The following is a 12,495-nucleotide window of genomic DNA, read 5'->3' as shown; positions in this document are numbered from 1 at the left end:
CAAAACGAACTTTGTACTTTGCTATGAAGTTCCACCAGGAATGAGTTTTCATGCAAAAACTGTCTATTTCAACTAAATTGATCCATCCAAAACGAACTTTGTACTTTGCTATGAAGTTCCACCAGGAATGAGTTTTTATGCAAAAACTGTCTATTTCAACTAACTTTGTCCATCCAAAACGAACTTTGTACTTTGCTATGAAGTTCCACCAGGAATGAGTTTTCATGCAAAAACTGTCTATTTCATTTAACTTTGTCCATCCAAAACGAACTTTGTACTTTGCTATGAAGTTCCACCAGGAATGAGTTTTCATGCAAAAACTGTCTATTTCAACTAAATTGATCCATCCAAAACGAACTTTGTACTTTGCTATGAAGTTCCACAAGGAATGAGTTTTCATGCAAAAACTGTCTATTTCATTTAACTTTGTCCATCCAAAACGAACTTTGTACTTTGCTATGAAGTTCCACCAGGAATGAGTTTTCATGCAAAAACTGTCTAATTCAACTAACTTTGTCCATCCAAAACGAACTTTGTACTTTGCTATGAAGTTCCACCAGGAATGAGTTTTCATGCAAAAACTATCTATTTCAACTAAATTGATCCATCCAAAACGAACTTTTTACTTTGCTATGAAGTTCCACCAGGAATGAGTTTTCATGCAAAAACTGTCTATTTCAACTAACTTTGTCCATCCAAAACGAACTTTGTACTTTGCTATGAAGTTCCACCAGGAATGAGTTTTTATGCAAAAACTGTCTATTTCAACTAACTTTGTCCATCCAAAACGAACTTTGTACTTTGCTATGAAGTTCCACCAGGAATGAGTTTTCATGCAAAAACTGTCTATTTCAACTAACTTTGTCCATCCAAAACGAACTTTGTACTTTGCTATGAAGTTCCACCAGGAATGAGTTTTCATGCAAAAACTGTCTATTTCAACTTAATTCGTCCATCCAAAACGAACTTTGTACTTTGCTATGAAGTTCCACCAGGAATGAGTTTTCATGCAAAAACTGTCTATTTCAACTAACTTTGTCCATCCAAAACGAACTTTGTACTTTGCTATGAAGTTCCACCAGGAATGAGTTTTCATGCAAAAACTGTCTATTTCAACTAACTTTGTCCATCCAAAACGAACTTTGTACTTTGCTATGAAGTTCCACCAGGAATGAGTTTTCATGCAAAAACTGTCTATTTCAACTAAATTGATCCATCCAAAACGAACTTTGTACTTTGCTATGAAGTTCCACCAGGAATGAGTTTTCATGCAAAAACTGTCTGTTGCGTCCAGCAACAAAGGTCGCGTCCAGCGACCGCTTTTCTACCGCAAAGGCGACACTAATAGCTTCTTTTAACACTTTTATTCTAAAGGAGAGTGTATCTCTCGTGTTAGGTTAAGAGAGGGAAGAGGGCGGGTTAAAAAAACTTCTATCCTTTGCCTAAGCTGGTATCGAAAAAGACCCTAGCTGTCCCTGCGCGCTGCTTTTATTGGCATTCTCTCCCGTTTTCCCAGAACGGGAATACGTGAGAAGAGCGCACGATCCTGCTACGCGAGCGCCACCTAGCGTAAACCTACTGAACGGGCTGCTGTTGGTTCAAATGAACCGTTGCTCGCAACACTGGACCCCGGTGTTTTGAACTGTCAAAACACCATCTCGTGGTTCGATGTCAACAACAGCTATTTTCACTGCCGGGCGCTCTAAAACCTTTCCGTTTGCCAATTTTACGTGTACTCGCCGTATTTCTCCGTCTTTCGAAGGTACCGTCCGTACCACGCGTCCCTTCGGCCAGCATCCGCGCGGGAGGTTGTCGTCCACAATCAAGACTAGATCGTCTTCCTTCAAGGTTCGCTGCGTCTGGAACCACTTACTTCGTCTGGTAAGAGTCGGTAGATATGAGGCGACCCATTTGCGCCAGAAAACGTTCGCGTAAGCCTGTGATGCTTTCCAGTTGTTTCGTAGGCAAGCTGCTGAATCGTCTAAGATGCTTAGAGGTTTGGTCCCAGCCGACGATCCTAAAATAAAGTGGTTTGGAGTCAATGGTGCTTCTTCTTCATTTTCTACCGGAACCTGTGTAAGCGGTCTCGAGTTTACAATCATTTCGACCTCTATCAACCAGTTTGTAAACACCGCATCAGATGGAGTACGTGTAAAGCGCATGTTGTTCAGCGTGTGCTTCACGGTTTGCACTAATCTCTCCCATGCCCCGCCAAAATGTGGGGCAGCCGGCGGGTTGAAGTTCCATTTTGTGTCCGGAAGGTGCATTACTTCAATCAGCTCGTTGGTGTTTATCTTGGCTATGGCTTCCTTCAGTTCTCGATTTGCACCTATGAAGTTGGTACCCTTATCCGAGTAGATCTCCAATGGGGTACCGCGCCGGGCGATGAAGTTTCTTAACGCGATTATGCAGGAGCTGGTTGACAGGCTGGATGCCACTTCGATGTGTATCGCTCGGATGGTTAAGCAGGTGAACAATACACCCCAGCGCTTTTCCTGTCTCCGTCCAACAGCGACGAGGAATGGTCCGAAGTAGTCGATTCCCGTAAATGAGAATGGTCTACAGAATGGAGAAAGACGGGCGGCGGGAAGCCCACTCATCATTGGCACCGTAGGTGTAGCGTTACGGATCTTGCACGTTGCGCAGTTGTTCCGTATCCTATGGCAAGCGCTTCTCAAAGCCGGAACGTCGAACTTTTGTCGTACTTCGTTCATCACGGTTTGATGATTTGCATGTTGGTACCGTCGATGATAATCATCGATAATCAGGTCCGTGAGGTGACCGGTTTTCGGCAGGATGATGGGCCGTTTCATTTCGTCACTGATGTGCTGGCAAGCATCGATGCGTCCGTGTAGCCGTATGACTCCATCTTCATCCAGGTAAGGGCTTCGCCTAAAAAGAGGACTACTTTTCTTAAGATTAATTCTTTTCGTTTTAGTGTCCGCCAGCCCCTCTTGCAGGATCCTATACTCATCTGGGTATTCCTGATACTGGGCTTGTATTAGAACTGTGCGTTCTGCTTGTTGCAACTCCAAGTGCGTTAGAGGTCCCTTGATACGCGACGCTTTTGGTTGGCGTGCGTTATTTATGAAACGGCAAACGTACGCAACTGCCCGTTGCAATCTTCTCCAGCGGGAAAATCGTTCGATGCTGATTACAGGATGCACAACCTGGTGAACTGTGATGGTTTGACGCATTTCTTCATCAGTCGATTGAACCTTCAGTGTCGGCATGTCCCACTCATCCTCGGGTTTCAGTAAGAAACTAGGACCGTTAAACCAGTGGGTGAAAGTAGTGTGTGGGTCAAGGTTTGACCATTTGGTGCCCTCATCGGCGACGTTTAAAGTTGTAGGTACCCAATGCCACTCATTTAACGTAGAATTTTCCAAAATCTCTCCTACTCTGTGAGCTACATATATAATGTAGCGTCTATGGTCTGAATTGAGCCAACATAGCACATCTTTTGAATCCGTCCATAGGAATCGGCGATGAATTGGGATTCTATGTGCCTTCTCAATGATTTTAGCCAGACGTATGCCTAAAACGGCTGCTTGAAGTTTTAAACGAGGGATGGATATATACTTCAGAGGAGCTACTCTCGTTTTTCCACCGATTAAGGCTACTTCGCGTTGACCATTTGACTCGATTCTAAAATATGCAACTGCAGCATACCCATCTTTACCAGCATCGACGAATACATGTAATTGAGTGGTACAACTACTAAGGTCGGTGGTGATACGGTAACATCTTGGCACTGAAAGCTTTTGAAGCTCAGGTAGGCATGCGAGCCATTTCTTCCATTTGCATTCCAAGTTAGTAGGAATTTTCTCATCCCATCCTGTACCGGCGCGCCACACTTCTTGAAGCAACACTTTTAGAAACAGCATGAAGGCTCCGATCAAGCCAAGTGGATCGAAAATTGTCATTAGCACGCTTAAGAGTTGTCGCTTGGTTGGTATTATTTCTCCCTGTAAGACCTCTTGTCCTTTATTCGGCAATTTAAACTGGAAGGTGTCACTATGAGCATCCCACCACATGCCAAGTACTTTTTGCGTTGCAATTGATTGGTCTAGCGTCATATCTTTCATACGGTTTCCGTTACCTCCAACGGCTTGTAAAATTTCATTTTTGTTAGCCATCCAATTGTGTAGTTTAAAACCGCCTTGCGACTGGATGTAAGTTACTTCTTTCGCTAGCTTTATAGCTTCATCTACTGTTTCTACACTTGTTAACATATCGTCGACGTAATGATCTGCCTTAATGCATTCGACGGCTAGGGGGAATTGTTCTGCATATCTATCAGCGTTTGCATTTTTTACGAATTGCGCGCAGCTGGGCGAACACGCTGCCCCAAAAGTCATTCTCATCATGACATATTCATCGGGTTCCTCTTGCGATGCATCGCTTTTCCACAAAAACCTTTGGCTGTTTTGATCTTCTTCGTTGATCAAGACCTGGTGGTACATTTCTTGTATGTCTGCTGCCATAGCGATTCTAAATTCTCTAAAGCGGCATAATACGGACGTTAATGGTGCTAGAAGATCGGGTCCGGTAAGGAGCATAGAGTTTAGAGATACTCCATTTACTGATGCTGCTGCGTCCCATACAATACGCAATTTGCCTGGTTTGTTTGGATTTACTACCGGGAAAATAGGTAGATACCACTTTCGAGGATGTGCTGTCTTTTTCTCTTGATCTGTGAGTTTTCTGATATAACCTTTCTTCACATGATCGGCTAATATCTGATCCATCTTTATTTTAATGTAAGTCTCCTTTGCCATTCGGCGTTCTAAACAGGTAAGTCGTTTCAAAGCCATCGAGCGATTATTGGGTAATTTGACATCATCGTAACGCCATAACAACGCGGTAACGTATCTTTCATTTACAAGTTTAGTGTTGTTTGTAAGTATTGCTATTGCTCTTTCTTCATTTTTAGAATTGGTACTCACGTGTTGCCTGTTGTACGGATCGTCAAGTGCAAAACCTCCTTTAAGTGCGGCGTCGATCTTCGTATCGATATTTTGGCATTCGCATATTTCAATCGAGTGGGCGGCTACTACCTTTGCGTTATTTGAAACTACCTGTGGAGAAATACTTCCGGAAATTGTCCATCCCAATCGAGTTTTTGTGGCGATGGGTTCATTTGCGGATCCTTCGACAGTCTTTAGTGGTACGGTAATGTGGTAATTATTCATACCTATCAGGAGCTTCGGTGGTGTATCTCGGTACGATGACAAAGGGAGTGATGACAGGTGTTTGTAGGCTGCTCGTAGTTCATTCGGTTTAATCCGCTGTGCCGGCAAACCCAGTCGATGTACTGTCCGTACGGGTATCTCATACACTTGATCGTTGCCCCTGATGCCTGATATTCCAATACTCACATCCATTGACTTATTTTCATACCGATGCTGTCCTCCGGTCCACTTCAGGCAGAGCGGCCGCAAGGTTCCCGACACACCAAGCTCTTCCATCAGCGAATGTTCCATTAACGAAACTGAGGCGCCTTCGTCCAGCAAGGCTACCGTGTGTATCGTTTTATCTCCTGCGTGTAGTACGACTGGTACGTGTCTGAGCAGGACATCACTTTCCGCTGTGGTAGAGTGAGAAAAATTAGTGATTGCTTTACCTGAGACCGAATTAGAATTATGCAGCGTTGGATGGTGTCGCGCTGTACAATTGTCCTTTGCACAGACTCGGGATTCACGACACGGGTTCCGATGCCTTTTAAGACAATGTTTGCACCACGAGTTTTGTCTTATCAGGTTCCAGCGTTCCGTCACACTCATTTTGTTGTATGCATCACAATCAGCTGGGTTTCTGCATCCTTTGTCACAGGCACATCGTTGGTCTGGTTTCGGTTGTACCACGTGCGTGTTAACGCGCTTACGGCTTTCGGTGCTGGGGGAGGGAGGTGTTACATGAAGCGCTCCTTTTTTTATTATTTTAATCCACTTTCCGAACTCCTGTAACGTGGTCTGCGAAGTAGTTGCGCAGTGTATACCCCATTGCAATCGAACGAACGGTGGAAGCCGATCGACTAACTCCTGCAGCAAAGGTCCATCGAAACGATTTTCAACATCACTAGACCTTAGCGTTGCGCATATTTCTTCTACCGAAATAGCAAAGTCGATTAACGTGTCCAGTTTATCGCCCTTTGGAGGCGTTTGGCGTCTTACCTGGTCCAACAGGGTACTCACCACGATCTCTGGCCGACCGTACATCGATTTTAACGTTTCGAGAACTTCTTTGAGGTTGTCCTTTTCCCGAAGGCGGCACTGCACTGCTTTTAGCGCCTTGCCTTTTAACGCTTGTTGAAGGCGTATCGTATTTTCCCCATCGGTGAATCCGCAAAGCCGTGTAGTTTCGTTGTAACACGATTCAAACATAAGCCACTCGTCGGGATTGCCTGAGAATAAAGGCAATTTTCCTTTCACTGCCTGTCGGGTGGCAATTTGGCTCCTGCTAAGACCCTCATCATCGAACATAGAAAAAGGTTGTCGACCACTGGAACCACGTGCTTCGGCGCCATTGCTTTTCTCCATTCGCTGCACGAAGCTCCCTAACACCGATTCGAGCCGTTCTACGATACTAGGCTCCTCTCTCCGTTGATCGCGGCTCGACTCAAGCTCTTCCATCAGCCTATGGAAGCAGCGGCTGATTTCCTCGAGCTTAACATTAGGTGTTTGTGCATCCGAATGCGCCACATGGTTTGGTGATGACGTAGCGGTTATCGGCATCGCACTTGCGGCAGGCTCCTCACTTCCTCGGGACACTTCTTCGTCGTGCGTTATTGCCGCGGGTTGGGAAAAATACACTGTCGGTGTGGCGATCGTAGACTCGTTGAATCCCTTTCTACCGACCACTGGTGTGCTAAGAGTGCACAAATTACATATCCATTCACGGCTGTGAACGGATTCGTCCTCGTTCACGCATTCGAGGTGATAATATCGGCAGCACTTATCACATGCGACGGCGTCATCCAAGTTCGCGCCATTGCAAATACTGCAAACTTGATCCATATTCTCTCATTCGCTTAACACTGCACTTCACTAACACTGTCTTTCTCTTGGAGTCCTTCCAACGAAGCCACGTGAAGATTCGATGTCCTACCGAAGACGTCACGCGTGGTTAGGAAATAGCGTAATAAATTCGCGAAGTGATTTAGAACGTTCAATAAAAGTTTTTTTAAATTGTTGCGTCCAGCAACAAAGGTCGCGTCCAGCGACCGCTTTTCTACCGCAAAGGCGACACTAATAGCTTCTTTTAACACTTTTATTCTAAAGGAGAGTGTATCTCTCGTGTTAGGTTAAGAGAGGGAAGAGGGCGGGTTAAAAAAACTTCTATCCTTTGCCTAAGCTGGTATCGAAAAAGACCCTAGCTGTCCCTGCGCGCTGCTTTTATTGGCATTCTCTCCCGTTTTCCCAGAACGGGAATACGTGAGAAGAGCGCACGATCCTGCTACGCGAGCGCCACCTAGCGTAAACCTACTGAACGGGCTGCTGTTGGTTCAAATGAACCGTTGCTCGCAACACTGTCTATTTCAACTAAATTGATCCATCCAAAACGAACTTTGTACTTTGCTATGAAGTTCCACCAGGAATGAGTTTTCATACAAAAACTGTCTATTTCAACTTAATTCGTCCATCCAAAACGAACTTTGTACTTTGCTATGAAGTTCCACCAGGAATGAGTTTTCATGCAAAAACTGTCTATTTCAACTAAATTGATCCATCCAAAACGAACTTTGTACTTTGCTATGAAGTTCCACCAGGAATGAGTTTTCATGCAAAAACTGTCTATTTCAACTAAATTGATCCATCCAAAACGAACTTTGTACTTTGCTATGAAGTTCCACCAGGAATGAGTTTTCATGCAAAAACTGTCTATTTCAACTAAATTGATCCATCCAAAACGAACTTTGTACTTTGCTATGAAGTTCCACCAGGAATGAGTTTTCATGCAAAAACTGTCTATTTCAACTAAATTGATCCATCCAAAACGAACTTTGTACTTTGCTATGAAGTTCCACCAGGAATGAGTTTTTATGCAAAAACTGTCTATTTCAACTAACTTTGTCCATCCAAAACGAACTTTGTACTTTGCTATGAAGTTCCACCAGGAATGAGTTTTCATGCAAAAACTATCTATTTCAACTAAATTGATCCATCCAAAACGAACTTTGTACTTTGCTATGAAGTTCCACCAGGAATGAGTTTTCATGCAAAAACTGTCTATTTCAACTAAATTGATCCATCCAAAACGAACTTTGTACTTTGCTATGAAGTTCCACCAGGAATGAGTTTTCATGCAAAAACTGTCTATTTCAACTAAATTGATCCATCCAAAACGAACTTTGTACTTTGCTATGAAGTTCTACCAGGAATGAGTTTTCATACAAAAACTGTCTATTTCAACTTAATTCGTCCATCCAAAACGAACTTTGTACTTTGCTATGAAGTTCCACCAGGAATGAGTTTTCATGCAAAAACTGTCTATTTCAACTAAATTGATCCATCCAAAACGAACTTTGTACTTTGCTATGAAGTTCCACCAGGAATGAGTTTTCATGCAAAAACTGTCTATTTCAACTAACTTTGTCCATCCAAAACGAACTTTGTACTTTGCTATGAAGTTCCACCAGGAATGAGTTTTCATGCAAAAACTGTATATTTCAACTAACTTTGTCCATCTGATTCGAACTTTGTACTTTGCTATGAAGTTCCACCAGGAATGAGTTTTCATACAAAAACTGTCTATTTCAACTTAATTCGTCCATCCAAAACGAACTTTGTACTTTGCTATGAAGTTCCACCAGGAATGAGTTTTCATGCAAAAACTGTCTATTTCAACTAACTTTGTCCATCCAAAACGAACTTTGTACTTTGCTATGAAGTTCCACCAGGAATGAGTTTTCATGCAAAAACTGTCTATTTCAACTAAATTGATCCATCCAAAACGAACTTTGTACTTTGCTATGAAGTTCCACCAGGAATGAGTTTTTATGCAAAAACTGTCTATTTCAACTAACTTTGTCCATCCAAAACGAACTTTGTACTTTGCTATGAAGTTCCACCAGGAATGAGTTTTCATGCAAAAACTATCTATTTCAACTAAATTGATCCATCCAAAACGAACTTTGTACTTTGCTATGAAGTTCCACCAGGAATGAGTTTTCATGCAAAAACTGTCTATTTTAACTAAATTGATCCATCCAAAACGAACTTTGTACTTTGCTATGAAGTTCCACCAGGAATGAGTTTTCATGCAAAAACTGTCTATTTCAACTAAATTGATCCATCCAAAACGAACTTTGTACTTTGCTATGAAGTTCCACCAGGAATGAGTTTTCATACAAAAACTGTCTATTTCAACTTAATTCGTCCATCCAAAACGAACTTTGTACTTTGCTATGAAGTTCCACCAGGAATGAGTTTTCATGCAAAAACTGTCTATTTCAACTAAATTGATCCATCCAAAACGAACTTTGTACTTTGCTATGAAGTTCCACCAGGAATGAGTTTTCATGCAAAAACTGTCTATTTCAACTAAATTGATCCATCCAAAACGAACTTTGTACTTTGCTATGAAGTTCCACCAGGAATGAGTTTTCATACAAAAACTGTCTATTTCAACTTAATTCGTCCATCCAAAACGAACTTTGTACTTTGCTATGAAGTTCCACCAGGAATGAGTTTTCATGCAAAAACTGTCTATTTCAACTAACTTTGTCCATCCAAAACGAACTTTGTACTTTGCTATGAAGTTCCACCAGGAATGAGTTTTCATGCAAAAACTGTCTATTTCAACTAAATTGATCCATCCAAAACGAACTTTGTTCTTTGCTATGAAGTTCCACCAGGAATGAGTTTTCATGCAAAAACTGTCTATTTCAACTAAATTGATCCATCCAAAACGAACTTTGTACTTTGCTATGAAGTTCCACCAGGAATGAGTTTTCATGCAAGAACTGTCTATTTCAACTAACTTTGTCCATCCAAAACGAACTTTGTTCTTTGCTATGAAGTTCCACCAGGAATGAGTTTTCATGCAAAAACTGTCTATTTCAACTAAATTGATCCATCCAAAACGAACTTTGTACTTTGCTATGAAGTTCCACCAGGAATGAGTTTTCATGCAAAAACTGTCTATTTCAACTAATTTTGTCCATCCAAAACGAACTTTGTACTTTGCTATGAAGTTCCACCAGGAATGAGTTTTTATGCAAAAACTGTCTATTTCAACTAAATTGATCCATCCAAAACGAACTTTGTACTTTGCTATGAAGTTCCACCAGGAATAAGTTTTCATACAAAAACTGTCTATTTCAACTTAATTCGTCCATCCAAAACGAACTTTGTACTTTGCTATGAAGTTCCACCAGGAATGAGTTTTCATGCAAAAACTGTCTATTTCAACTAACTTTGTCCATCCAAAACGAACTTTGTACTTTGCTATGAAGTTCCACCAGGAATGAGTTTTTATGCAAAAACTGTCTATTTCAACTAAATTGATCCATCCAAAACGAACTTTGTACTTTGCTATGAAGTTCCACCAGGAATGAGTTTTTATGCAAAAACTGTCTATTTCAACTAACTTTGTCCATCCAAAACGAACTTTGTACTTTGCTATGAAGTTCCACCAGGAATGAGTTTTCATGCAAAAACTATCTATTTCAACTAAATTGATCCATCCAAAACGAACTTTGTACTTTGCTATGAAGTTCCACCAGGAATGAGTTTTCATGCAAAAACTGTCTATTTCAACTAAATTGATCCATCCAAAACGAACTTTGTACTTTGCTATGAAGTTCCACCAGGAATGAGTTTTCATGCAAAAACTGTCTATTTCAACTAAATTGATCCATCCAAAACGAACTTTGTACTTTGCTATGAAGTTCTACCAGGAATGAGTTTTCATACAAAAACTGTCTATTTCAACTTAATTCGTCCATCCAAAACGAACTTTGTACTTTGCTATGAAGTTCCACCAGGAATGAGTTTTCATGCAAAAACTGTCTATTTCAACTAAATTGATCCATCCAAAACGAACTTTGTACTTTGCTATGAAGTTCCACCAGGAATGAGTTTTCATGCAAAAACTGTCTATTTCAACTAAATTGATCCATCCAAAACGAACTTTGTACTTTGCTATGAAGTTCCACCAGGAATGAGTTTTCATACAAAAACTGTCTATTTCAACTTAATTCGTCCATCCAAAACGAACTTTGTACTTTGCTATGAAGTTCCACCAGGAATGAGTTTTCATGCAAAAACTGTCTATTTCAACTAACTTTGTCCATCCAAAACGAACTTTGTACTTTGCTATGAAGTTCCACCAGGAATGAGTTTTCATGCAAAAACTGTATATTTCAACTAACTTTGTCCATCTGATTCGAACTTTGTACTTTGCTATGAAGTTCCACCAGGAATGAGTTTTCATACAAAAACTGTCTATTTCAACTTAATTCGTCCATCCAAAACGAACTTTGTACTTTGCTATGAAGTTCCACCAGGAATGAGTTTTAATGCAAAAACTGTCTATTTCAACTAACTTTGTCCATCCAAAACGAACTTTGTACTTTGCTATGAAGTTCCACCAGGAATGAGTTTTCATGCAAAAACTGTCTATTTCAACTAAATTGATCCATCCAAAACGAACTTTGTACTTTGCTATGAAGTTCCACCAGGAATGAGTTTTTATGCAAAAACTGTCTATTTCAACTAACTTTGTCCATCCAAAACGAACTTTGTACTTTGCTATGAAGTTCCACCAGGAATGAGTTTTCATGCAAAAACTATCTATTTCAACTAAATTGATCCATCCAAAACGAACTTTGTACTTTGCTATGAAGTTCCACCAGGAATGAGTTTTCATGCAAAAACTGTCTATTTTAACTAAATTGATCCATCCAAAACGAACTTTGTACTTTGCTATGAAGTTCCACCAGGAATGAGTTTTCATGCAAAAACTGTCTATTTCAACTAAATTGATCCATCCAAAACGAACTTTGTACTTTGCTATGAAGTTCCACCAGGAATGAGTTTTCATACAAAAACTGTCTATTTCAACTTAATTCGTCCATCCAAAACGAACTTTGTACTTTGCTATGAAGTTCCACCAGGAATGAGTTTTCATGCAAAAACTGTCTATTTCAACTAAATTGATCCATCCAAAACGAACTTTGTACTTTGCTATGAAGTTCCACCAGGAATGAGTTTTCATGCAAAAACTGTCTATTTCAACTAAATTGATCCATCCAAAACGAACTTTGTACTTTGCTATGAAGTTCCACCAGGAATGAGTTTTCATACAAAAACTGTCTATTTCAACTTAATTCGTCCATCCAAAACGAACTTTGTACTTTGCTATGAAGTTCCACCAGGAATGAGTTTTCATGCAAAAACTGTCTATTTCAACTAACTTTGTCCATCCAAAACGAACTTTGTACTTTGCTATGAAGTTCCACCAGGAATGAGTTTTTATGCAAAAACTGTC

At 40.8% G+C, this 12,495-nt stretch overlaps 1 pseudogene; it reads left to right on the top strand.

Moving 5' to 3' along the window:
* The first annotated feature begins 1,689 nt into the window (after positions 1–1,689).
* LOC128309286 (uncharacterized) lies at positions 1,690–2,535 on the top strand (annotated as a pseudogene).
* Positions 2,536–12,495: the final 9,960 nt, after the last annotated feature.

The sequence above is a fragment of the Anopheles moucheti genome, unplaced genomic scaffold (assembly GCF_943734755.1).
Source record: "Anopheles moucheti unplaced genomic scaffold, idAnoMoucSN_F20_07 putative_Y_11, whole genome shotgun sequence".
Lineage (NCBI taxonomy): Eukaryota > Metazoa > Arthropoda > Insecta > Diptera > Culicidae > Anopheles > Anopheles moucheti.
This window is presented reverse-complemented; position numbering and strand designations above follow the sequence as displayed.